General features: G+C 38.4%; 1 pseudogene across 1 annotated transcript in view; it reads right to left on the bottom strand.

Annotated features, from left to right (window-relative positions):
• Nucleotides 1–24,898, bottom strand: part of LOC143623406 (topless-related protein 1-like) — a 77,391-nt pseudogene that overhangs the window by 13,341 nt on the left and 39,152 nt on the right. Inside the window, exon 21 of the transcript XR_013151887.1 lies at nucleotides 24,655–24,825. The product of XR_013151887.1 is annotated as a topless-related protein 1-like (transcript). The remainder of the gene's footprint in view (nucleotides 1–24,654; nucleotides 24,826–24,898) is intronic.

Below are 24,898 nucleotides of genomic sequence, written 5' to 3'. Positions count from 1 at the left end.
CTCGAAAACCTGAATGGCATTTTAGGGCATCTCATTTCGGGATGAGATGTTACCGACACGCTGGCATCGGTCACAGCTTTTAACGAATGCATGAGCATCTTTGAAAATCGAAGGCCAATGGAATCCTGAATCATAGACCTTCTTAGCAATAAGAACAGCACCACGGTGACCTCCTGTCGGTCCCTCAAGATTGTGGCTCAAAATCCGCCACCCTTCTTCAACATCCACACATGTCCTCACAAGCTGATAAGCACCTATACGAAAAAGAAATGGGTCGTCCCAGATGTAGAACTTTACGTCAGCAAAGAATTTCTTCTTTTGCTGGTGAGACATCCTCCTAGGGAGGGAACCATCGACAAGAAAGTTCGCGATATTGGCAAACCACGGGTATCCGTCATCTTGGGCTTTGGCTGATATGGTCTAAAATATACATATTATTATCTAAATATTTCTACACTTACAAGTAATTTTAATTCATGTTTTATTGAACATTATTCTTAATGTGTTCATATGTGAGTTTTTAAGGTTCTAAGAGATAACGAGTTAAAATTTGGTTCTTTTATTAAACTTGAGCCCAAAGAGTAAATATTGAAATAGATTTTATATTTTACTATAATTATAGATATTATCCATTCTTATTAGTTAACGTGGTTTTTGTTTTATTGGTATTTTTAGATGTGAGAGTGAAGCACAAATTTGAATGGTGCATGTGACTTCTCGTGAGCCAATAAACTGAATCAACAAATGGGTCACAAATCAACTAAGATAATCACATGGGAATTAGGAAGATCATGGATACAAATTTGTAAAGGGAGCCGTTAACTAAACATGGGATTATTAGCCCACTAACAATTTTGATTGCTTAAAGATGCTATATAAATACGCAGCCACAACATATAAAGTGGAATGGGGGTTTTAAAAAGAAAACAAGGGTCGGCTGATTTTGGAAAAACAAATACCCTATGGACCTACGAACGAGAGTTTCGATAATAAGGAGGGCTGCCACAAAAAGAGGAGAGAGCACCTTGGTTCGAGCAAAGAGCGTTTGGGTTCAACACCAACTCGACCATTATTATTGGTTTGAATTTATTATTATCTTTATAAATTTATTATTTGAACCAAGTTATTTACTTTTGTTCTTGAGTATGGTTGTTGGCTAAACCCTTAGACCGCCTAGGCTAATGATGAACTTTTGTTGACGTTGGATTTTGGTTTGGATTTTGTTTTCGTCTATGGTTTATGATTAAGTAAGAGGTGTATTTTTATTTAATTGATGCATATGTGTGCTTGGTTTTTGTTTGATGAGTTTTATTATTCCACATTATCCTTGGTGATTGTATGTCATATAATAGAATTTTGTTAGGTCATTTACTGCGTGTTCTTGACTAGTTTATGATTGATTTGCAATAAGATCATAAGAATAATATTATTAGTCAATAAAATACAAGTGTGCCGCTAACCTAAAAAGTTGTAAGGTGATAGGTTATTGTTAGATCTTTGTTGATTAAGACTGCTAGATTTAGTTCTTCGTAAGGAGTCCGTCGAAGTTTGATTAACTAACATTGTCTAGCGAGTCATGTGAGTTCTTTAAACTACCTTTGATTTCCGCGCTGTAAGGTAGGATTTCTTATAGAGGTAACTGTCATAAAATAAATTAGTGACCGTAAGTGAGTCTAATTAAAACTGGTGTTTTTAATAACTTATTAAGATTCCATAGGTATCTTCTTGAGAAGGGTTAAGGGTCCTGTTAGGTTTCCTATTAAGTGAGTAGTTTAAGATCTCGGTTCCATAACTTAGCATTTTCCAACCATTTGATAATTGATGCATTAGGGATTCTATCTTAGGTGGTTGTTCGTCATCATTTGAATTAAGTCTAGATTTAAGTCGTCTTTAGTTTTATTAATTAGTTTAATATTAGTTTTTAGTAGAATCCCCTTTTAAGAATAAATATATAGCCGCGTCTGTAGTTGAGTCTAATTTAGCTAGTTTACGTAATTAAAAGAGTCTCGTAGGTTCGATATCCAGACTTACTTAGCTGTACTAGAGTCGACCGGTTCACTTGTCGATTAGTAGTTTTAGTTAAGTTAAGAGTCTAAAATTATAACTTAGTGTCTAGATTAGCGTGTTTTTATATAACTACTTTTAGCACATCAAGTTTTTTGGCGTCGTTGCCGGGGACTCTTGGCGATTACGTTATTAGTTTTTATTTGACTTATTTGCTACATACGTGCTATTTGTTTTATTTTTGTTTGAGTCATATGAGTCTAAGTTGTTTTTCTTTTTATTTTTGTTTTTTATAGTTTGTTTTGAGTCGAGGAGTTAGGTTAATATAGTTAAGTTTAATTTCTTTTAATTAGTTTAGTTTTCTTTGATATATTTTTTTTATTTTACTACTATTTGGTGCTCGTGATCCTTTTCTGTTTAAGTTTATCTTTGCAGTGATCTTCATGGATTGTTACTATGGGGCCAGAGTTGAAGGAAATCCTCATAAAAATCAAAGAGGTTTAACTATATGGGAGTCAGAAATACAGGAAATTATGGACCATCTAAATAAAAACAGCTATCAACCTAAATTCTATGTGGTGTATGATAAGATGGGGAATATTATCGGTTGTAAAGACTCATCTGGCGCAATGATGGATCACATACCACATCTAGAAGAGATATTATACGATGTTTTACGTGTCACCCATAGCATTAATCCAAAAGTACCACTTTCAGATATAATGGATGATTTTCGACGAGGCTTAAAGTATCAAATACAATTTTATGAGCCGACGATCAAGTTTGAGGATGTTGGGTTGCAGGATAAGACAGAGGATCGTATTCCTTCTTGGGAAGACAAGTTTAGGGATGAATTTGGTGAAGATTTGGTGGGTTCAACCGATGTGGATGAGAGTGATTTTAACCCCGAAAGAGATCTTGAGGAGCTTAAAGTTTTGTTATTCGGGGAGCCAGTTAAGAAACAAAATGTCAAAAAGGAATCACAAGAGATATCAGAAGAATTGAAGAGTAAAGAATTGCATCTCGTTGTGAAAGAACATCCACGTTTGCACGTTAAAGCGAATATGTTTTTAGAAATAGTTGTTCGTGGATCGCCACGTAAATCAAGAGCCCCAAGAAGGAAGATATTCGGGCTCGGGAATCAAAGTGTGCCGAATTGGTCGTATTTTCATAATTTTAATAATGGGTGGATCGAGCCGAATGCGTATTTTTGGGCCTACATAAGTTTGGAAAAGAAACAATTAGTGTCTTCCCAACTGATTTTAAGAGGAGATTGTTGAGGAGCACTGATGGGAAGAGGATCAAGGAGAAGCCTCCTAATTGAGGTTTCAGGAGTAAGTCTGGCTGAAGACTTTTAGTAAACTTAGCGCTTTCCGGGAGGCAACCCGGTAATATCTTTTTCTTCTATTTTTATTTCTATTTTAATTTTACTTCTTTGCTATGCCGTTTGTTTCTTCTCTTACTTGCAGGTTGTTCCAAGGTTGCTTATGAGATACTTGATGAGCTATGGTTTTAAACAAGTGTGGGGATGCCACTTGTTTTCAGGATTGCTGCATTTTTTCGTGAAAGATGATGTTAATAGAAGATAGTTTGCTGATCGCGTTTGAATTGGAGGGCAATGGAACACAACCCACGAGGCATATCGTCAACTTACCAGGGGAGTCTGTTCCAATTCATTAGTCTATTTTTATTTTCTTTTTGCTTTATTTTATTCGTAATTTCCTTTTTCTCACATTGAGGATAATGTGAAATTTAAGTGTGGGGATAGGAAATTGATTTTTTCGGCAAAAATAAAAATATAAAGTTTAAAAAAAAAGTTGAAAAAGAAAAAAATTGAAAAACGTCCCAAAATTTTAAATTAAATTTTTGAAAAATAATGGAAAATGATAGTAAATCGGAAATTGGTTTTTTAAACTACTAATAATATGAGATAAATAAAAGAAAACACACTTAACTTGGGATGTGTCGGTAGGCCAGCCTTGAAAACGAAAGGGCAATTTGATAAAATGGTTAAAACGGAAATCTTTTGTGGGTAAAGCGTTTTGTCCGTGGAAGATAGGTAATGAAAGGTCGGGCCATACTCAAGCCTCAGTTATTGGTATGAAAAAGTGGAAATATTATAAAATTTAAAAAAAAATCTAAATACGTTATCATATGATGCTTGGGTAGGTTTAACGTTAGAGTATGCCGTGTAGCCTGTGATATAAACCTTAAACTGTTAGTTTAGTGTTTTACACCTCATTGGCGTATGGTTTTATAACCTTAAATCTTGTATTGATGAGATGCTTCGGGTCCGGAGACCATGGGTCTGTGTGCAATCTATTCATCTAGGTATTCACAATTCCTAAGTGGGGTTGTGGATATTTAAATAAAGCCAAAAAGAGCAAACCGTTATAAGTCTTTAAACCATGATCATAAAAGTACAAATACACTACAGACTTGATCATCCACGGTTTTAGCCAAGTGGGGTCCCCTTGCTCGCGTCTCATTACCATTAAGAAACGGACTACAAGGGACACGCTACATGTAAGCCCTACAGATGAAGTTTTGCATGCTCATCTATGGTGATGGGTTCGGGGTATTGCATGATAACGGTGGTATGTCATGTTGTGGAGAGCACTAGCTATTAATTAATTGAACCTTAATCGAATCTAATGGCTGCTTGGTAGACTTTGATGCTTAAGCTTAGGTGGATAAACAATATCCTTGATCGTCTTAACTATTCATGAAAAAAATAGATCAACAAAAGTTTCAAATCTGCTAATTTTGAGTTTTAAGTCAAGTTGAGGTGGCCTGGTCCGGTAAAAGCTGAAAATTAGCGGGTCTTAATTGTGTAAACCACTGAGTAATATTATTGTTGGATCTTATTTGTCCCGGTAAAGATTTAGGCATAGGTTTAAGTGGACAACAATATCGGCAATCGCGGTTTTTGCGTTTATCTAAGCTTTAAATTAACCTATATGTTTTAAGGTCAGTTTTCCGATTATGATTCCATTGCAAAATATATTTTCGAGGACACGATATCGGCAAACCATGGGTATCCGTCATCTTGGGCTTTGACTGATATGGTCTAAAATATACATATTATTATCTAAATATTTCTACACTTACAAGTACTTTTAATTCATGTTTTATTGAATATTATTCTTAATGGGTTCATATGTGAGTTTTCAAGGTTCTAAGAGATAACGAGTTAAAATTTGGTTCTTTTATTAAACTTGAGCCCAAAGAGTAAATATTGAAATAGATTTTATATTTTACTATAATTATAGATATTATCCATTCTTATTAGTTAACGTGGTTTTTGTTTTATTGGTATTTTTAGATTGCGAGAGTGAAGCACAAATTTGAATGGTGCATGTGACTTCTCGTGAGCCAATAAACTGAATTAACAAATGGGTCACAAATCAATTAATATAATCACATGGGAATTAGGAAGATCATGGATACAAATTTGCAAAGGGAGCCGTTAACTAAACATGGGCTTATTAGCCCCCTAACAATTTTGATTGCTTAAAGTTGCTATATAAATACGCAGCCACAACATATAAAGTGGAATGGGGGTTTTAAAAAGAAAACATGGGTCGGCTGATTTTGGAAAAACAAATACCTACGGACCTACGAACGAGAGTTTTGATAATAAGGAGGGCTGCCACAAAAAGAGGAGAGAGCACCTTGGTTCGAGCAAAGAGCGTTTGGGTTCAACACCAACTCAACCAAACATCATTATTATTGGTTTGAATTTATTATTATCTTTATGAATTTATTATTTGAACCAAGTTATTTACTTTTGTTCTTGAGTATGGTTGTTGGCTAAACCCTTAGACCACCAAGGCTAATGATGAACTTTTGTTGACGTTGGATTTTGGTTTGGATTTTGTTTTCGTCTATTGTTTATGATTAAGTAAGAGGTTTATTGTTATTTAATTGATTCATATGTGTGCTTGGTTTTTGTTTGATGAGTTTTATTATTCCACATTATCCTTGGTGATTGTATGTCATATAATAGAATTTTGTTAGGTCATTTACTGTGTGTTCTAGACTAGTTTATGATTGATTTGCAATAAGATCATAAGAATAATATTATTAGTCAATCAAATACAAGTGTGCCGCTAACCTAAAAAGTTGTAAGGTGATAGGTTATTGTTAGATCTTTGTTGATAAAGATTGCTAGATTTAGTTTTTCGTAAGGAGTCCGTCTATGTTTGATTAATTAACATTGTCTAGCGAGTCAAGTGAGTTCTTTAAACTACCTTTGATTTCCGCGCTGTAAGGTAGGATTTCTTATAGAGGTACCTGTCATAAAATAAATTAGTGACCGTAAGTGAGTCTAATTAAAACTGGTGTTTTTAATAACTTATTAGGATTCCATAGGTGTCTTTCTTGAGAAGGGTCAAAGGTCCTGTTAGGTTTCCCATTAAGTGAATAGTTTAAGATCCCGGTTCTATAACTTAGCATTTTCCAACCATTTGATAATTGATGCATTAGGGATTCTAGCCTAGGTGGTTGTTCGTCATCATTTGAATCAAGTCTAGATTTAAGTCGTCTTTAGTTTTATTAATTAGTTTAATATTAGTTTTTAGTAAAATCCCCTTTTTAAGAATAAATATATAGTCCCGTCTGTAGTTGAGTCTAATTTAGCTAGTTTACGTAATTAAAAGAGTCTCGTGGGTTCGATATCCGGAATTACTTAGTTGTACTAGAGTCGACTGGTTCACTTGCCGGTTAGTAGTTTTAGTTAAGTTAAGAGCCTAAAATTATTACTTAGTGTCTAGATTAGCGTGTTTTTATATAACTCTTTTTAGCACATCATTAACAAACATAAGATTCTCTATCGGGAAATGGTCATTGATGATGACCCCAACATCTCCAATCTCGGCTCTCTCAAGACGTGACAAGTGATCGGCCGCTACATTATCGGCGCCCTTTCTATCACGGATTTCGATATCAAACTCTTGAAGCGGCAGGATTCATCGGATGAGACGAGGTTTAGCATCCTGCTTGCTGAAAAGATAACGAATGGCAGCATGATCCGTGTAAACGACTGTTTTCGATAGAACAAGATAGGACCTAAACTTATCGAATGAAAACACTATAGCTAATAACTCTTTCTCGGTGGTAGTGTAATTCTCCTGAGCACTGTTTAGAGTCCGGCTAGCATAGTAGATCGGGTGGAAGTGCTTCTCCTTCCGTTGTCCAAGCACTGCTCCAACGGCATAGTCGCTCGCGTCGCACACCAATTCAAATTGCATAGACCAGTCGGGAGCAATCATGATCGGGGCGTTAACGAGTTTGTCTTTTAGAAGATCAAACGCCTCGATACACTGTTCAGAGAAGATAAATGGAGCGTCTTTCTCTAGTAGCTTGGTCATCGGTCTCGCAATTTTTGAGAAATCTTTAATGAACCGGCGATAGAAACCTGCATGACCTAAGAAACTACGGATAGATCTCACAGACGTGGGCGGGGGAAGATTAGAAATGGTTTCATTCTTAGCTCGATCGACCTCGATCCCCGCACTCGAGATCCTATGTCCTAAAACGATGCCCTCGCGTACCATAAAGTGACACTTCTCCCAGTTGGGACAAGGTTGGTGTCGACGTAACGAGCCATCATCCTATCAAGGTTGGAGAGACAATGATCAAAAGAATTCCCGAAGACAGAAAAATCGTCCATGAAGACCTCCATGGAATCCTGAATCATGTCGTGAAAGATTGCCACCGTACATCGCTGGAAAGTAGTTGGAGCGTTACAAAGTCCAAAGGGCATGCGTTTATAGTCAAACGTGCTGTAAGGGCAGGTGAATGTGGTTTTCTCCTGATCATCAGGATAGATCGGGATTTGGAAATACCCGGAGAAACCATCCAGAAAACAGTAGTACTGCTGACCCGCCAAACGCTCTAGCATCTGATCAATGAAGGGTAGAGGAAAATGATCTTTCCTAGTGGCATCGTTCAGTCTGCGGTAGTCGATGCAGACTCACCAACCAGTCACGGTCCTAGTGGGAATAAGCTCGTTCCTTCATTGGTGACGACAGTCATGCCACCCTTCTTCGGAACCACTTGGACCGGACACACCCAGGCACTATCAAAGATGGGAAAAATGATTCCCGCATCAAGGAGTTTAATGATTTCTTTCTTAACGACCTCTAACATTTTCGGATTAAGCCTCCGTTGAGGCTGAACGACGGATTTGAAATTATCCTCCATGAGGATTTTATGAGTGCAGAACGAGGGATTAATCCCTTTGATGTCGATAATCTTCCATGCTATCGCCTCCTTATGCGCTTTCAGCACCTTTAACAACTTCAACTTCTCGATCTCCATCAAGGCAGACGCGATGATGACGGGTAGCTTCCTTTCCTCGTCCAGAAATGCATACTCCAAATGATTGGGTAGATCCTTAAGTTCTAAGGAAGGAGGAGGGCTCTCAACGGAAGGTCGGTCTCTCGGATCGTCTCGCACGATCTCAACATCTGACTCTGAATCTAGGGGTGGCGACACGGTGTCATCCATCAATGGTTGAGTGGTCATGGCAACCATCTCGACCTCCGAAATCTCCCAATCGAGGATTTGTGGGTCCAAGGTAGGTCCTCCACAGATGTCAGTGAAAAACTCCCGCACATGCGATACGATGGTGTCAACGAAATACAAGGAGTCATCTGCCGACTTGGGGTGTGTGAGTGATTGTCTTACGTCAAAGGTGACGTTATCATCCCCAACTTTCAGAATCAATTTTCCCTCACGGACATCGATCAACGCATGTGCGGTGGCAATGAATGGTCGGCCTAAAATGAGCGGGACACTATCATCCTCATTCATATCCAAAATGACAAAGTCCACCGGGAAGATGAACTTATCGATACGAACAAACATGTTCTCGACCACCCCTCGCGGATATTTCATGGAACGATCAGCAAGTTAGATACTTATTCGGGTTGGCCTCGGTTCACCAAGACCCAACTTACTGAACACAGAATACGGCATGAGATTGATGTTGGCCCCAAGGTCGACCAAAGCATGTCAAAGCGTATCGTCACCTAAGATGCAGGGAATCGTGAAACTCTTAGGATCGGCCATCTTTTCTGGCAACTTGCTTTGCAACACTGCGGAGCACCCAGCACTCAACGAAATAGAAGAGACCTCAGCTAGCTTCTCCTTATTGGAAAGAATGTCCTTGAGGAATTTGGCATATTTGGGCATCTGAGTGAGCGCCTCAAGGAAAGGAATGTTTAGGTGAAGCTGCTTGAGAAGTTCGAGGAACTTTGGGTTTTGCTCCTCGTCTCTATCCGATCGGAGTCTCCCAGGATAAGGCAATTTGGGTTTGTAGACTCTCAAAGGTGGGTTTGATGATGATGAAGGTATATCGGCCGGCTTCGTACTCGCTGGAATAATCTTCTGGTGTGCCTCGGCCGGAGGTGGCTCCATCTGGATCTCCTCGTCCACCTGCTCCTCTTCATCGACCACAGGTGTGACAACTCTCGAAGGATTAGCCTCTCTTTCTCTTCTTGCACCGCTTCTATTAGTCACTGCTTTGGCGAACCCTCTCGGATTTTTTTCCGTATTACTTGGTAGTGAACCTGGTGCTCTCTCGGATAACTGGCTGGCAAACTCTCTGACGTGGCGCTCAAGATTAGCTAGATACGTGGCTTGGTTCTTCAGCATAGCATCGTGTTCCGTAAATTTCACCTCATTTGTCACTCGGTTCCTCTCATCTCGCTTCAATAGCTCAACCATCATCTCCGCTAGTGAGGCTTTCTTCTCTTCTCTCTCCACTTGTTCCGAACTCTCCTAACCTAAACTCCCCTGCCCGAATAGATTCTCTCGACGCTGGTTTTGGTATTGGGCTTGGTAGCCACTGGCTTGTCCCCCTCGATAGTTATTTTGATTTCTCCAGCCAGTGTTCCCGCCGAATACGGGGTTTGATATCTCAAGGGGTTGTTGACGAAGTCAACCTCCTCCTGATTGCTATCCGGCTTAACAGGACAGTCAATGGTGTCGTGACCCCTCGGCAAACCTCACACTTCACGACGCTCTTAACGGTAAGATCTCTAACGAGTTTATTTAAAACATCAATATGCACCTGCATGCTAGTGCTCGAATCGACCTGAAGTACTCCTCTCGATGACGTGAAAGAATTTCTGCCCATGTGCCCCTCGTAGCTCATTGCTAGATCATCGAAAAGGACGACGCACTCATCGGGATCTTTGTTCTTGAGGAGGTTCCCGTTAGCAGTCAGGTTCAACATCTCTCTCATGTGTTGTGTGACTCCATTGTAGAATTTCTCAATTAGCATCCACTTATCTAAACCATGATGTAGACAACTAAGAAGGAGGTCCTTGAATCTTTCCCAAACTTCCCCGAAAGACTCGTCTGATCTCATGCGGAAGGAACAAATCTTGATATAATGCAAAATGTTTATGTTTCCCATGTATATTTTATTTAATATTTTAATTTTTTTTGTTTGTTTTTAGTCAAGATTTGTATACTACTAACACTTTTATGTTTCGTAGGTTCCGGGAGTGGATCGTGATCAAAAAGGACGAAAAATGAGTTAAAAAGAGCCAAAACGGAGATCCGGAACTCGTTAGGAAGGAGCCAGAAGAGAGAACCGGTCAGACCGGGCCGGTCTGACCGGCCCCCTTGATGGAGCACGCCGCGTCGTGCGACTGGGGAGGCCAAAACCCGTCGCGCAGCGCCTAGGAGGAGCTGGGTGGACTTTAATTCGTTTTTGTTATATTTTGGGCCTTGTTTTGGGTATTTAAACATGTTTAATTTAAACCTAAACATAACCTGAAGCCACCAGCTGAATTTTAGAGTTCTTGGAGCATATTTTCTCGTTTCTTGGTTATTTTGAACGCAAGAGGACAGCCAGTGAAGACTTATACGTTCACGTTTGGAGATTACGGGTTTTATCGCCTTTAATCTTTCGTTTATTAGATTTTCACCATGTTTTCAGTATTACTTGTTTTGTTTGATTTAGACTTTATGATGCTAGGCTAAATTCCATAAACTACCTAGGTCGTGATGAACCTTAGTTCAGTTTGATTTTGTTTGGATTCCGTTTCGTTATGGATTTTATGTTCTAAGTAAATTGTTGAGTTTGATTTAATTAATGCGTATGATTGCTTGGTTTTTTTTACTTGGATTTATTGTTTCACATTGCCCTTGTTGATTGTTTCATAGGATAAGGTTTTGTTAGGTCATTTACTGTGTGTTCTTGACTCGTTTGTGATTAATATCGATTAAAATCATAGAAATAATAAAATCAATTAAACGAATAAAAGTGAGCTGCTAGTCTAGAAAGCTGTAAGGTGATAGGTTATTGATAGATCTTTGCTTGTCGGGATTACTAGATTTAGTTCTTCGTAAGGAGTCCGTCTAGATTTGATTGTCAGCTTAGTCTATTAAGTTAATTAAGTCTTCTCAACTATCTTTGAATTCCGCGTTGCAAGGTAGGTTTTCGTCATAAAGATACTTAGACATAAGTTATTAAATAACCGTAAGGAAGTTTAATTCATAAAACTGGTGAGTCTTAAAACTTGCTGGTGAGTCTTAAAACTTGTTAGAAATCCATATGCGTCTTCTTGAAGTTCAAGGGTCCTGTTCGGGTTTTCTGTCAAGGGTCTATATCATGATCCCAGTTCCATAACTTGAGTTTTCCATTTAATTAATAACCGTAACTTTGGGGATTCTAGCCTAGGTAGTTAGTTATCTTTATCATCTGAATTAATCTAAGAATTCTTAAATGTTTATTAGTTTAAAATTAATTAGGGTTAAGGTTTATTAATTAATTAATTAGTTTAAGGTTATGATTATGGTATATTATTATTATATTAATTAGGTTTAGAGTTTTAATATTTTATTATTAGTTAATTAAAGTAATCATTAGTTTTAATTATTAGTATTAAATTCCCCCGCAAATATTATTAATAAATAATCGTGTCTTGTAGTTGAGTTTTCTTTGCTCGTTTCGTAGTTTAAAGAGTCTCGTGGGTTCGATATCTGGACTTACTTAGCTGTACTAGAGTCGACCGGTTCACTTGCCAGTTACTAGTTTAAGGGTCTGGAGTATTACTTAGTGTCTAGATTAGTATAATTTTTGTTAATAATTATTTGACTACTTTTAGCATATCAAGTTTTTGGTGCCGTTGCCGGGGACACGTAGCGATTGCGTTATTTGCTTTAATTGGACTTAATTGCTACATACGTGCTATTTGTTTTATTTTGTTTGAGTCGTAGGAGTCTATGTAAATTTTAGTTTATTTTCGTTTTAGCTTTAAATTTTATTTTTTAGTCTACTGACTTGGTCTATTGCGTTTTTCAGGTATGTGCCACATCTTCGTTCGCAGGGACCACCGCTGGATAATCTGGATTTTTCTCCGTTCAAGACCGAGGCCAGCTCGTCAGCAGAGAAACAACCGTCAGAAACTACTTCTACACCAAAATCGTCATACACAGTTCACCACCAGAAAGTCCGAGAATTCAACCAGACGTTCAAATGGCCGACGATAGAACAGTTGCTGCTCAAGCCTTCGATGGCTTAACCGGAAACCAGTCATGCATCGTCATTCCCGAGAACGACAATTCCAACTCGTGGCAGATTCCGTCATACGTCATGAACAATATCGTTCAAAATAATCAATTTCATGGGAACGATGATGAGGATACACCGGCACACATTAACCGGCTCTACCGCGTTTTGAAAACTTTTAATTTACAAGGTGAAACTGACGATGCAATTTTCTTACATCTTTTTTCCTCATAATAGTGGAATGGCTCTGCATTATCAAATTCCGGATGACCCGGCCCGTAAACTGGTGCTCTATAACCATACCCCGAACCACCCGGGGCACTCGACCCGCTCGGACCCACAACATCCGTTTTCAAAAATTAAAAACATCATAAAAGATATAAACACCCATGCCAGCTCGTCAGCTCAAGATCAATCCTCGTCCTCTTCTTCCTCCGACTCCTGCTCATAATAGTGGAATGGTTCAGCATTATCAAATTCCGGATGACCCGGCCCGTAAACTGGTGCTCTATAACCATACCCCGAACCACCCGGGGCACTCGACTCGCTCGGACCCGCAACATCCGTTTTCAAAAATTAAAAACATCATAAAAGATATAAACTCCCATGCCAGCTCGTCAACTCATGATCAATCCTCGTCCTCTTCTTCCTCCAACTCATGCTCATAATAGCGGAATGGCTCTGCATTATCAAATACCGGATGACCCGGCCCGTAAACTAGTGCTCTAAAACCATACCCCAAACCACCCGGTGCACTCGACCCGCTCGGACCCGCAACATTCGGCTGCCTAAGATAAACAGGCAAAGTAATCCTCAGCTCAGTCATCATATACCTCATATGCCCATCTTGCCTTCTCTGATTCGCCTCTATCATCCTCTGCTGTTCTTGCATCATCTGTCTCAACTCCTCCCGGCTCTCGGTCACATACCCCCTAACCTGATCAAAACCGGACTCCATCCGGTCAAACAATGAGTCCATAGTAATACTCTCGGGGCGAGGCTCTCTGACCGGGAACAGAACACCTAGTCTCTCGGATCTGTGAAGTGGCCTCTGGTGACGTGACGGTAACCCGGCTCTCATAGCCGCAGCAGCCGCGGTGCTCGATGGTGGATGAATTTGTGGGCCCATCTTAACATCCTCCCACTCTAACGTATCAGTCCCCTTCAAAATTCCCGCATTTCTCAGATCCTTAACTCCCAAAAACTCTCTTCCGGGTCCCAATCTCATATATTTCGGTTTAAACCTATCAAACACACCCAAATTTTTAGCAATAAGTGTAACGTATGGGCCCATATCCAGCTTTGACCTATTTTTGGTACCACCACGTCACGTCCGATGAAACGACCACGCCAAAAGACTCGCATAATTAATCGGAACCTGATAAACCATCGCTAGCAAGCAAAAGATATCCAACCAGTTTACTTTATTATTGCCCTCATCCTTATAAAAAACCTCTTACTACCGCAAACTGTGCGATAGTCATATTATACAACTTCCTTCCCAAAGAAAACGACACCGCATTCGACTGAGCAAAATTACCATCTTTGTAGTGAAACCTGCTAAAAAATTCTAATGTCAGCTCGCGATACTGCGGTTCGTTTAAACATAGCATGGCCATAAATTTAGGGCCCAATAACTCTTCAATACGCCTCCTTTGACCAACCGACTCCACTAAATCCCAATCTATAGTCTTGAAAGTGAGAAGATACGAATTTATTAACTTGCATACTTGACCATATTCATGGGAATCTACCCCGAACTTAAGCAATGAACTTTCATAAGATTTGGAGCTCTTTTATGCACAATCGGTCCGGGTTGGTACTCAATCACCCGAGCCCTCGACTCCATGAAGATAACCGGTTCCGGCTCGCCTCGCAATCGCGCAGCCAGTCCTCGTTTTTTCTTTCCCGCTTCTTTTGACATCTAAACACATTTAAACAAGAAAACAAACATGGGAGTAAGTAAATAAACTAAAAAGAATTTAAAAAAAAATAATTTTTGGAATTTTTTTTTCTTTTTTCTCTTTTTTTTTGGTATGTACTGATATTATTTTAGACCATTTGGTTGAGTTGGCGGGTTGGAAGTTGGTGGATGTTTGAAACTTATAAGTAACCTTTATTTTTTAGATGTTATTTTTTATGTTACTTAGGTTTGTCGAGAGGAATGGTCGTGTCCGTTCAGAGAGAGAGAACGAGTTACCAATTCATGTTGAGCGGTCGGTGAAATAGACTGGCACATTGACAGTCTCGCATATTACCAGCTAAGTCTTTTCCATTATAATTTGTTTTTATGTTTTTATTTTTAGGAAGATTTACATATATCCCCTCACTAAACCAACTAATTACATATTTACCCAAACCTTAAAATCAAATTACATATTTCCCCTTTTCTTACTAAATTACCTATTTGCCCCTTTTATTTTAATTTATATCTTCTTCTCCTTGATGAATCAAAATCAACTCCATGACCTTCTGTCCTCCACCATTGCTTACCGGGAACCACCAACTCTATTCCGTGGTTCCGATCGATTTCACCCTTGTGGCTCATAAAACTCGGTTATAAAGCCGAACTATGGTCCTTTCGACATCACCATCTCATTTCTTAGAAACCTCTCGACCTCTGACACTCAAACCCAAAATTTTCTGATAGGATTCGTCTATTTCGACGAGTCAAAAGCAAAATGAAACTGACTTAGATCGCCAAACAAATAACTCGCGTATTTGTCTCCACTTCTTCAATACCTTATGGTATAAAGCTCAACGTGAAGAACTCCCTCATAAAGCTAAAACTGTTTTTCGGCTAAGTCCTTTCATACTCCAGCGAGTGTGTTGGTGAAGAAGATGACATTTAGGTTCTATTTAGATTAATGTATTTCGTATTTACCTCTCATCTCAGGATCTTTCCCATGGCGACTTCGCCATTTATGAACATAAATTCAGATTAATCGTTTCGTGTCGCATTGGTGTTCCCACGGTTGTAAGTTTTTTCGATTAGGGTTCTAGAATGGGCGATTGGGTGTTCTTTGGGCTAATTTAGTCATAAAATGGTGTGGGTGGAAGATGATAGATGAGTTTCATATGAAATATGAAGATGAAGATGGGGAGGAGTTAGATGAGAAGATGAACCGGGGATAAAAATCAAATAAAATGTGAAATCTTTTATTTTGAGATTTAATCATTTTTTATATTAAAGTTTTATGAGGGTAAGATGGTCATTTAATGTGTTAATTTTAATGAAATTGAGAAATATGTAATATATATGTTTAAGAAAGGGGAAATATGTAATTGTTTTGTTTAAGTTGGCGAAATATGTAATTAAGACACTTAGTAAGGGGAAATATGTAAATGCCCCTTATTTTTATGTCTTTGCTTTTATTTTTAGGTTTTGTGCTTTTTATTTTTATAATTTTAGCTTTTTTTTAATTTTTCGAATCGTGTTTTCCGTGTCCGCATTGAGGACAATGCAAAATTTAAGTGTGGGGATGGGACACAAGTGTTTTAACTAATTTTAGTTTTGTTTTCGTTTTTGTACTTAAGTTTGATTTAAAAAAAATTAAAATTAAAAAAATGTTTTAAAAATGTCCCTTGAGTCTAGTTTTTGTTGCTTTAATGTGGGAGATGATGATTTTATCGGAAATTGGTTTTTCAAACTACTAATAATGTGAGATAAATAGAAGAAAACGCACTTAACTTGGGATGTGTCGGTAGGCTCAGGCTTGAAAATGAAAGGGCAATTTGATAAAATGGTTAAAACGGAAATCTTTTATGGGTAAAGCGTTTTGTCCGTGGAAAATAAGTAATGAAAGGTCGGGTCATACTCAAGCCTCAATTATTGGTATGAAAAAGTGAAAATGTCATAAATTTTAAAAATCTGAATACGTTATCATATGATGCTTGGGTAGGTTTAACGTTAGAGTATGCCGTGTAGCCTGTGATATAAATCTTAAATTGCTAGTTTAGTGTTTTACACCTCATTGGCGTATGGTTTTATAACCTTAAATCTTGTATTGATAGGATGCTTTGAGTCCGGAGACCATGGGTCTGTATGCAATTTATTCATCTGGGTATTCACAATTCCTAAGTGGGGTTATGAATATTTAAAATAAAGCCAAAAAGAGCAAACCCTTATAAGTCTATAAACATGATCACAAAAGTACAAAAGTACAAATTCACTACAGACATGATCATCCACGCTGTTAGCCATGTGGGTCCCCTTGCTCGCGTCTCATTACCATTAAGAAACGGACCACAAGGGACACGCTACATGTAAGTCCCACAGATGAAATTTTGCATGCTCACCTATGGTGATGGGTTCGGGGTATTGCTTGATAACGGGGGTATGTCATGTTGTGGGGAAAACTAGCTATCAATTAATTGAACCTTAATCATATCTAATGGTTGCTTGGTAGACTTTGATGCTTAAACTTAGGTAGATAAACAATACCCTTGATCGTCTTAACTATTCATAAAATAGTGCAACAAAAGTTTTAATTCTGCTAATTTTGAGGTTTAAGTCAAGTTGGGGTGGTCTGGCCCGGTAAAAGAAAAATAAGTGGGTCTTAATTGTGTAAACCACTGAGTAATATTATTGTCGGATCTTATTTGTCCCGGTAAAGATTAAGGCATGGTTTAAGTGGACAATAATATCGGTGATCGCAGTTTTTGCGTTTTTCAGAGCTTTAAAAATTAACCTATATGTTTGTTAGACTGTAATTTTCCGATTCTGATCCAACTGCATCAAACTTTTTCAGGGACGAAAAAAAATAAGTGTGGGGATATTTGATATAATGCAAAATGTTTATGTTTCCCGTGTATATTTTATTTAATATTTTAACAGTTTTTGTTCGTTTTTAGTCAAGATTTGTATACTACTAACACTTTTATGTTTTGTAGGTTCCGGGAGTTGATCGTGATCAAAAAGGACGAAAAACGAGTTAAAAAAGCCAAAACAGAGATCCGGAACGCGTCAAGAAGGAGCCAGAACAGAGAACCGGTCAGACTGGGCCGATCTGACCGGCCCCTTGGTGGAGCACGCCGCGCCGCGCGACCGAGGAGGCCAAAGCCCGTCGCGCGCCGCCTAAGAGGAGTTAGGTGGACTTTAATTCATTTTTGTTATATTTTGGGCCTTGTTTTGGGTATTTAAACATGTTTAACTTAAACCTAAACATAACCTGAAGCCACCAACTGAATTTTAGAGTTCTTGGAGCATATTTTCGCGTTTGTTGGTGATTTTGAAGGCAAGAGGACAGCCAGTGAAGACTTATACTTTCACGTTTGGAGATTACGGGTTTTATCGCCTTTAATCTTTCGTTTATTAGATTTTCACCATGTTTTCAGTATTACTTGTTTTGTTTGATTTAGACTTTATGATGTTAGGCTAAATTCCATAAACTACCTAGGTCGTGATGAACCTTAGTTCGGTTTGATTTTGTTTGGATTCCTTTTCGTTATGGATTTTATGTTCTAAGTAAATTGTTGAGTTTGATTTAATTAATGCGTATGATTGCTTGGTTTTGTTTACTTGGATTTATTGTTTCACATTGCCCTTGTTGATTGTTTCATAGGATAGGGTTTTGTTAGGCCATTTACTGTGTGTTCTTGACTCGTTTGTGATTAATATCGATTAAAATCATAGAAACAATAAAATCAATTAAACGAATAAAAGTGAGCTGCTAGTCTAGAAAGCTGTAAGGTGATAGGTTATTGATAGATCTTTGCTTGTCGGGATTACTAGATTTAGTTCTTCGTAAGGAGTCCGTCTAGATTTGATTGTCAGCTTAGTCTATTAAGTTAATTAAGTCTTCTCAACTATATTTGAATTCCGCGTTGTAAGGTAGGTTTTCGTCATAAAGATACTTAGACATAAGTTATTAAATAACTATAAGGAAGTTTAATTCATAAAACTGGTGAGTATTAAAACTTGTTACAAATCCATAGGAGTCTTCTTGAAGTTCAAGGTTCCTGTTCGGGTTTTCTGTCAATGGTCTATTTCATGATCACAGTTCCATAACTTGAGTTTTCCATTTAATTAATAACCGTAACTTTGGGGATTCTAGCCTAGGTAGTTAGTTATCTTTATCATCTGAATTAATCTAAGAATTTTTAATTGTTTATTAGTTTAAAATTAATTAGGGTTAAGGTTTATTAATTAATTAGTTTAAGGTTTAGACTATGTTATATTATTATTATATTAATTATGTTTAGGGTTTTAATATTTTATTATTAAGTTTTAATTATTATTATTAAATTCCCCCTCAAATATTATTAATAAATAATCGTGTCTTGTAGTTGAGTTTTGTTTGCTCGTTTCGTAGTTTAAAGAGTCTCGTGGGTTCGATATCCGGACTTACTTAGCTAAACTAGAGTCGACCGGTTCACTTGCCGGTTAGTAGTTTAAGGGTCTAGAATATTACTTAGTGTCTAGATTAGTATAAATTTAGTTAATAATTATTTGACTGCTTTTAGCACATCAAATCTCCTCACGGAGTCGAGCGGATTTAGATGGCGGAAAGAATTTGGTCATGAATTTCTCTTGAAGGCCCGCCCAAGTGGTGATGGATCCAGCAGGTAGTGACTTCAGCCATTTGTAGGCTTTGCCGGCGAGTGAGAAAGGAAAAATACGGAGATAGATGGCTTCATCGTTCATGTTGCCGATATTGAAAGTTTCGCAGATTTGAACAAACACGTCGATGTGGTTTGAAGGATCGTCGCTCTCTAGCCCTTGGAATTGGAGCGCGGTTTTGATGAGTTGCATGACGTGGGCCGGAATGGACCAGTTGCCAGCGGCGGCACCGTTAGGTAAGGTGATGCTAGAATGAGGATTCGGATTCGGCCTACCATAGTCAGCTACTACTCTCCTAGGCGGTTGGTCACCCATGTTCCTATCCCTAGAATAAGCGGAAGAAACAGAAGAAGAAGAAGAAGAAGAAGAAGAAGAAGAAGAAGAATCAGAACCTGACGGTGAAACAGAACGCTCTCTCTCGTGCTAGACTTTCTCGGTATCGTCAGGCGTTTTAATCTTCGGAGGTCCTTGTGAGCGGGTATGACGCATACGACTATAAAGAAAAACTAAAATTAACTAAGCTAAAATTAAACTAAAAACAAATAAAAGCAAATACACAAGTAAAAAAGAAAACAGGTAAGTCCCCAAACTCGGGTCGTTCTCTAATCGCCTCAAACCGTGTCCCCGCCAAAAACTTGATGTGCGAAAACATATATATAAATAAAACACTAAAGCGCAACTAAGCTTTAAAAACCAAACAACCTATCGAACTCGAAGACACGTGAGAACGGCTCAGATTATAAACCCTAATCCAAGTCCTACCTTAATATTTTTTAAATGATTTTTAATAATTAACTACTTGACCTAACTTACTTTAACTAAATTAAAAGACTTAATGAAACACTTAACGGAACTTAGAAGCTTAACTGGCAATGGAGAAAACGTCTACCTATGTAAGAATCCTATTGAAGGTCTAACAAGCTAATGGATTGAATAATCTCAGGACACGGGTATCTAAGTATGACACAACTAAGGTTCACACAAGAAAGCTAGATCACCTCTCGGTCTCACTAACAAACCCTAACTTACACTTAGTTGATTTTAAGAACAAACCGGGAAACGAGTTGCTAAAGTGTTCTAATGTCGACTCTCCTCTCGGACTCACCGACACACGACCCTAATGGAAACGAATACTACGCAACCAAGTATAGAGGAACAATTTGGTTTAACTTAAACTAGATCAACTTATCGCTCACAAACCCAAACCCGACAAGAACCGAACAAGCTCTCGCGCGAACCTAATCCTAACAAGCAAAATCTATGAGACGACCTTACTTCCTATCACCTCTCGGTCTCTAAAAATGTGCCTACCCGCTTAATCTAATCAATTAACACACCCACTTAAACCGTACGGTTGTACTTCCCGCAATCAATCTCTAAACACAAAGTAAATAGTCAAACAAACAATAATCAATCAAAACTAATTTACCAATCGAAGCAAGGGGTTTATGAGTATAATTAATAAAATCACAGGCACTAAACACAACCTAATTCAATACTAAACCAAACTTTCATTAACAAATCAAATCATGATGATCAAACAATCCATAATACTTACAAAACCTAACAATATTCATCAAACCTAGATAGAACTAACAAGTTTAGCCTAACATGATTTTTGGACAGCCGGCATAACTCTTAAAAAACATCATAAAACTCAACCAATTCATAATCAAACTCATTCAACAATCAATATTAATCAAGCACAACTCAATCTTCAATTCTAATGCAAAACAATTCAAGTTTGAAGATCAAAATCAAAAGAGTATGAACATAAACAAGAAAGCAAAGTTTATAAGTGTTTTACTATCAAGTGTGGTTGAGTTATATGATGAGAAAAAAATCCCTAACTGTTGTCCCAAGTCGTCCTTATTGATCTTTTTCTTCCCTTGGCTCAAGAATGGCAAAAAAAACGAATATTTTTCCTTACCCTAGCTGCTGATCACAATATGTCCAACTCATCACCTTTGAGTTTTATTATATCTTTTCTCCTTGCTTGTGATGCTGTTGTCCACGTGATTTATTGACCAAGAGACACAATTAAATGATGTCTCTAATATGGAGACAACAAACAAATATTCGTTCCAGCCATCCCCTCCAAACCAACAAACCTCTTTTATTTCTTTGTTCTTGTTGTCCGATCGCAACCAGGTAGGGATGTTAGGGTTTTTCTTATTTTTGTTTTATAATATATATTAACACATGTAAGGCTTCATATAAATGGGTCGGGTCGGGCTTTAAACTTGAAATTTGATCATAAAGGCCTCCAATGACTTCAAAAAACCCGAACATTTTCTCTTGTAAAACTCATAACCTACAAGAATTATTAAACTTTGTAAGATCACGCACAAATAAGCCATAACTATTATTTATTATACGATTAAGCACTTAAAACGTGATAAAAAGGTGCGGAAAATAGGTGTGTTTTACAACACATCAGACAACCAGTTCTTCGCAGCTCAGGTTCGGGATTTTCTTCCGGTTGGTCTTCAAATTCAGGCACGCTAAGGTTTGTTGGGTCTTCGTTTTCAACTGGAATTTCTGGTTAAACTTCTTCTTGGACATGCTCGATTATAAATTCAATCCATTCAGGTCCGGTTCTGACTTGAAACGAGTCGGTATGTCGAGACCAGTCAAACTTTTGACTTTCTTCGAAACGGACATCCCGGCTCACATAAATACGGTTTTGAGCCAGGTCGTACAACCTATAGGCTTTTAATCCCGATTCGGTTCCGAGATGTACAACCTCCGTACTCCGATCATCTAACTTTTGAAGGTTGACATTAGGTATCTTCATGTACGTTAAACACCCAAACACTCGTAAGTGTGTTATGTTGGGCTTTCGGCCCATCAAGGCTTCATAGGAGGTTACCGTCTTCAATGCTTTAGTTGGTACCCGATTCAGCACGTAAACCGAGTGTCTCACCGTTTCTCCCCATAAATTTTGTGGAAGGTCCATAGCTTTCATCATACTTCTTGTTGCATTTAGGACCGTTCGGTTTCGCCTTTCGACTAAACCGTTTTGTTGAGGAGAGTAAGGAGCCGTAAACATTCTTTTTATTCCTTCTTGATCACGGTAATCGGTGAAAAGTTTGTTGAGAAACTCGCCACCTCGATCACTTCTTAGAGCTTTAACCTTTAACGAATGCTCTAACTCCACTTCCTGTTTAAACTTTTTGAAAATACCCAAAGCATCATTCTTATTTTTAATGGTATAAACCCACATGTACCTCGTATGATCATCTACAAGAAGCATAAAATACCGGTTTCCTCCTAAACTAGGAGGTGAGATAGGTCCACATAAATCGGTGTGAACCAAATCGAATGGTCTCGTGGCACGGAACATGGCGGCGGGTTTCTACTATGTTTGCCTAGCATACATGCATTGCAAACATGCTCACCATGTAAAGTTTGAATATCACCACGTACCATATTTTTAGACTTCATATTAGTTAATGTTTCAAAACTAACATGACCAAGTCTAGCGTGCCATAGCCATCCTTGGTCTTTAACGGAAGCTAAAAGACATACCGGGGTTCCGATTCTAAGCTCGATCTTATAAAGACGGTTTGGACTTCTCGGGACTCTCATTAGCAAGCGATCTCCTTCCTCGTATAACCACAAGTGGTCGTTTGCTATCCAAACCTTACACCCTTCTTCGGTTAACTGACCGATGCTCAATATGTTGCTACATAAGTCGAGTATGTAATAAACATCATTCATAACCCGCTGCTCGCCATTCTTGCAATCGAAAATAATGGAACCTCTCCCTTTAATATTCACTTTGGACCCGTCTCCAAATTTCACCAAATCGCTTACTCGATAATCAATTTGGGCAAAGTGGGCTTCGCATCCGGTCATGTGATTAGACGCCCCATTATCTAAATACCAAATTGAATCGCTTACCGAGTCGTTTGCATAACGGATTGGATGAACCTTCTCTTCGTTTAACATAACCTGATCTTTATCAACTTCAACCGAGGCAATCATAAGAGTTGGCGGCTTAGCCTCGGCTTGGTTAAGATTCGCTTCTTGAGTCGGTGGACTCGGACATTCCCACGCAAAATGGCCCAAAACATTGCAATTATAACACCGAACACCGCTTTTATCTCTACCATTATTATGATTATTACCTTGATTGCCATCTTTTCCTTGGTTGTTCGTGTTCGGTTGGTTACCGTCTCTTCAGTTATCATTGCTTTGATTAAACCGACCCCTTCCTCTACTCGAACCTCGACCATGGCCTCTTCCACTGCCCCGTTGGTCATAACCCGAGGAGCCACGACCCCGAGCATAATTTTTCCGGTCATGATCGGTGTCCTTTTTTCGTTGATTATCGTTTTTGGCATACAATAATTTTCCCATCTCGGCCAATGCTTCCTTGCCTTTGATTCTTTCTTCAAAAGCCTTTAACCTTGCTATGCAATCTTCAAACACGATAGTGTTAAGATCGGCACACTGTTCGATAGTTCCTACAATAGCAAAAAAACGGTCTGGAACGCTATCGAGCCGTTTTTTCACGAGTTCATGTTCTTCCATCGGACTACCCAAACTATCAAATTGCGAGTCGTATTCCGTTACCTTCTCGGCAAAGTCTTCAACGGATTCTTTTTCTCCCATCTTCAATTGATTAAATCTCGCTTTAACGATCGTAAGCGAGCTTGTTGCACTCGATCAGCACCGAGAAATCTAACCCGTAGTGATTCCCAAATCTCATGAGCATCACGTGTTCTTGCAACTTGCATCAACACGTTTTCCTGTAAGACTTGAAAAATAATAGCCCTAGCCACCTTGTTTTTTCTCTCATCTAGGGCTTCTCCGGACACCACCTCCCATAAATCTTGAGCATCAAGGATCAATTCCATAATTACAACCCACGTGTCGTAGTTTGTTTTTGTTAACTTAGGGCACTTCAACGAAGTTGAACTTGGTTCACTTGCTTGCACAACTTGGTTCGCACCCGATACCGCGTCCCCCATAGTCACCGTCTTCTTCGTTGATTGATCGGAAAAACGTGAGCCGTACTCCTTACGGCTAAATTGTTTCCCGTCGGTCGGATGTGGTTATTCGCCCCACACCGCTCTTTCCCAAAGATCGTAGATCGCCTACGCTCTGATACCAATTATTGAAGAAACAATTGTATATATAACTCTTTAATATGAGTTGTAAACATAAAACGGAGATACGGAAACCTTCGACGTCAAATTATGGCTTTTGGTCAACAAAACCTTGAAGTGGATTATATGAAAGAATATTATATATTGTGATGTTTTTAATTGAATCGGAATGACCAGCAGGTTTTTTTAAACTAAAGAACTTCAACTTTTCTCTCTTTTCTTATTATTAAAACTCAAAGTAATGAACCCTATTTATAATAAACTTTCAAATAAATAAAACTTAGATAATAATATTTGAATTTGTCTCTTCCTTATCCTCCTCTTGAGATCCACCTAGCCACCCCTCGGTTTTATTATTAACGAATCGGGATTAAATATATCAAAACATACCTGTTTTCAAAACCGTTGGTCAAACTATTATTAAGCTTTAAAGAAATTACCCGAGAACTGAAGGGGAAAGATAAACGGATGGATTGTGCGGCACCGTAAACGTAGGTTAGATGCAGTGAAGACACACACAGTTGCATCCATGAAACACGCGTATATGAGTTGTTGACTATCGCATGAACATGTGGCGTGCAATATGTGACCGATGTTTCACGTGGTACCCACTGAAGAAGTAAACAGAAAAAGAACATAATGTCAATGACAAGATGAACAATAGAATAATATCACAATTTCAAC

Source organism: Bidens hawaiensis, unplaced genomic scaffold (genome assembly GCF_021521415.1).
Source record: "Bidens hawaiensis isolate Kalapana, Puna unplaced genomic scaffold, B.hawaiensis_p1.1 tig00003430_1, whole genome shotgun sequence".
NCBI classification, from domain to species: domain Eukaryota; kingdom Viridiplantae; phylum Streptophyta; class Magnoliopsida; order Asterales; family Asteraceae; genus Bidens; species Bidens hawaiensis.
The sequence above is the reverse complement of the archived record's forward strand: the minus strand, read 5'-3'. Positions and strand labels throughout refer to the sequence as shown.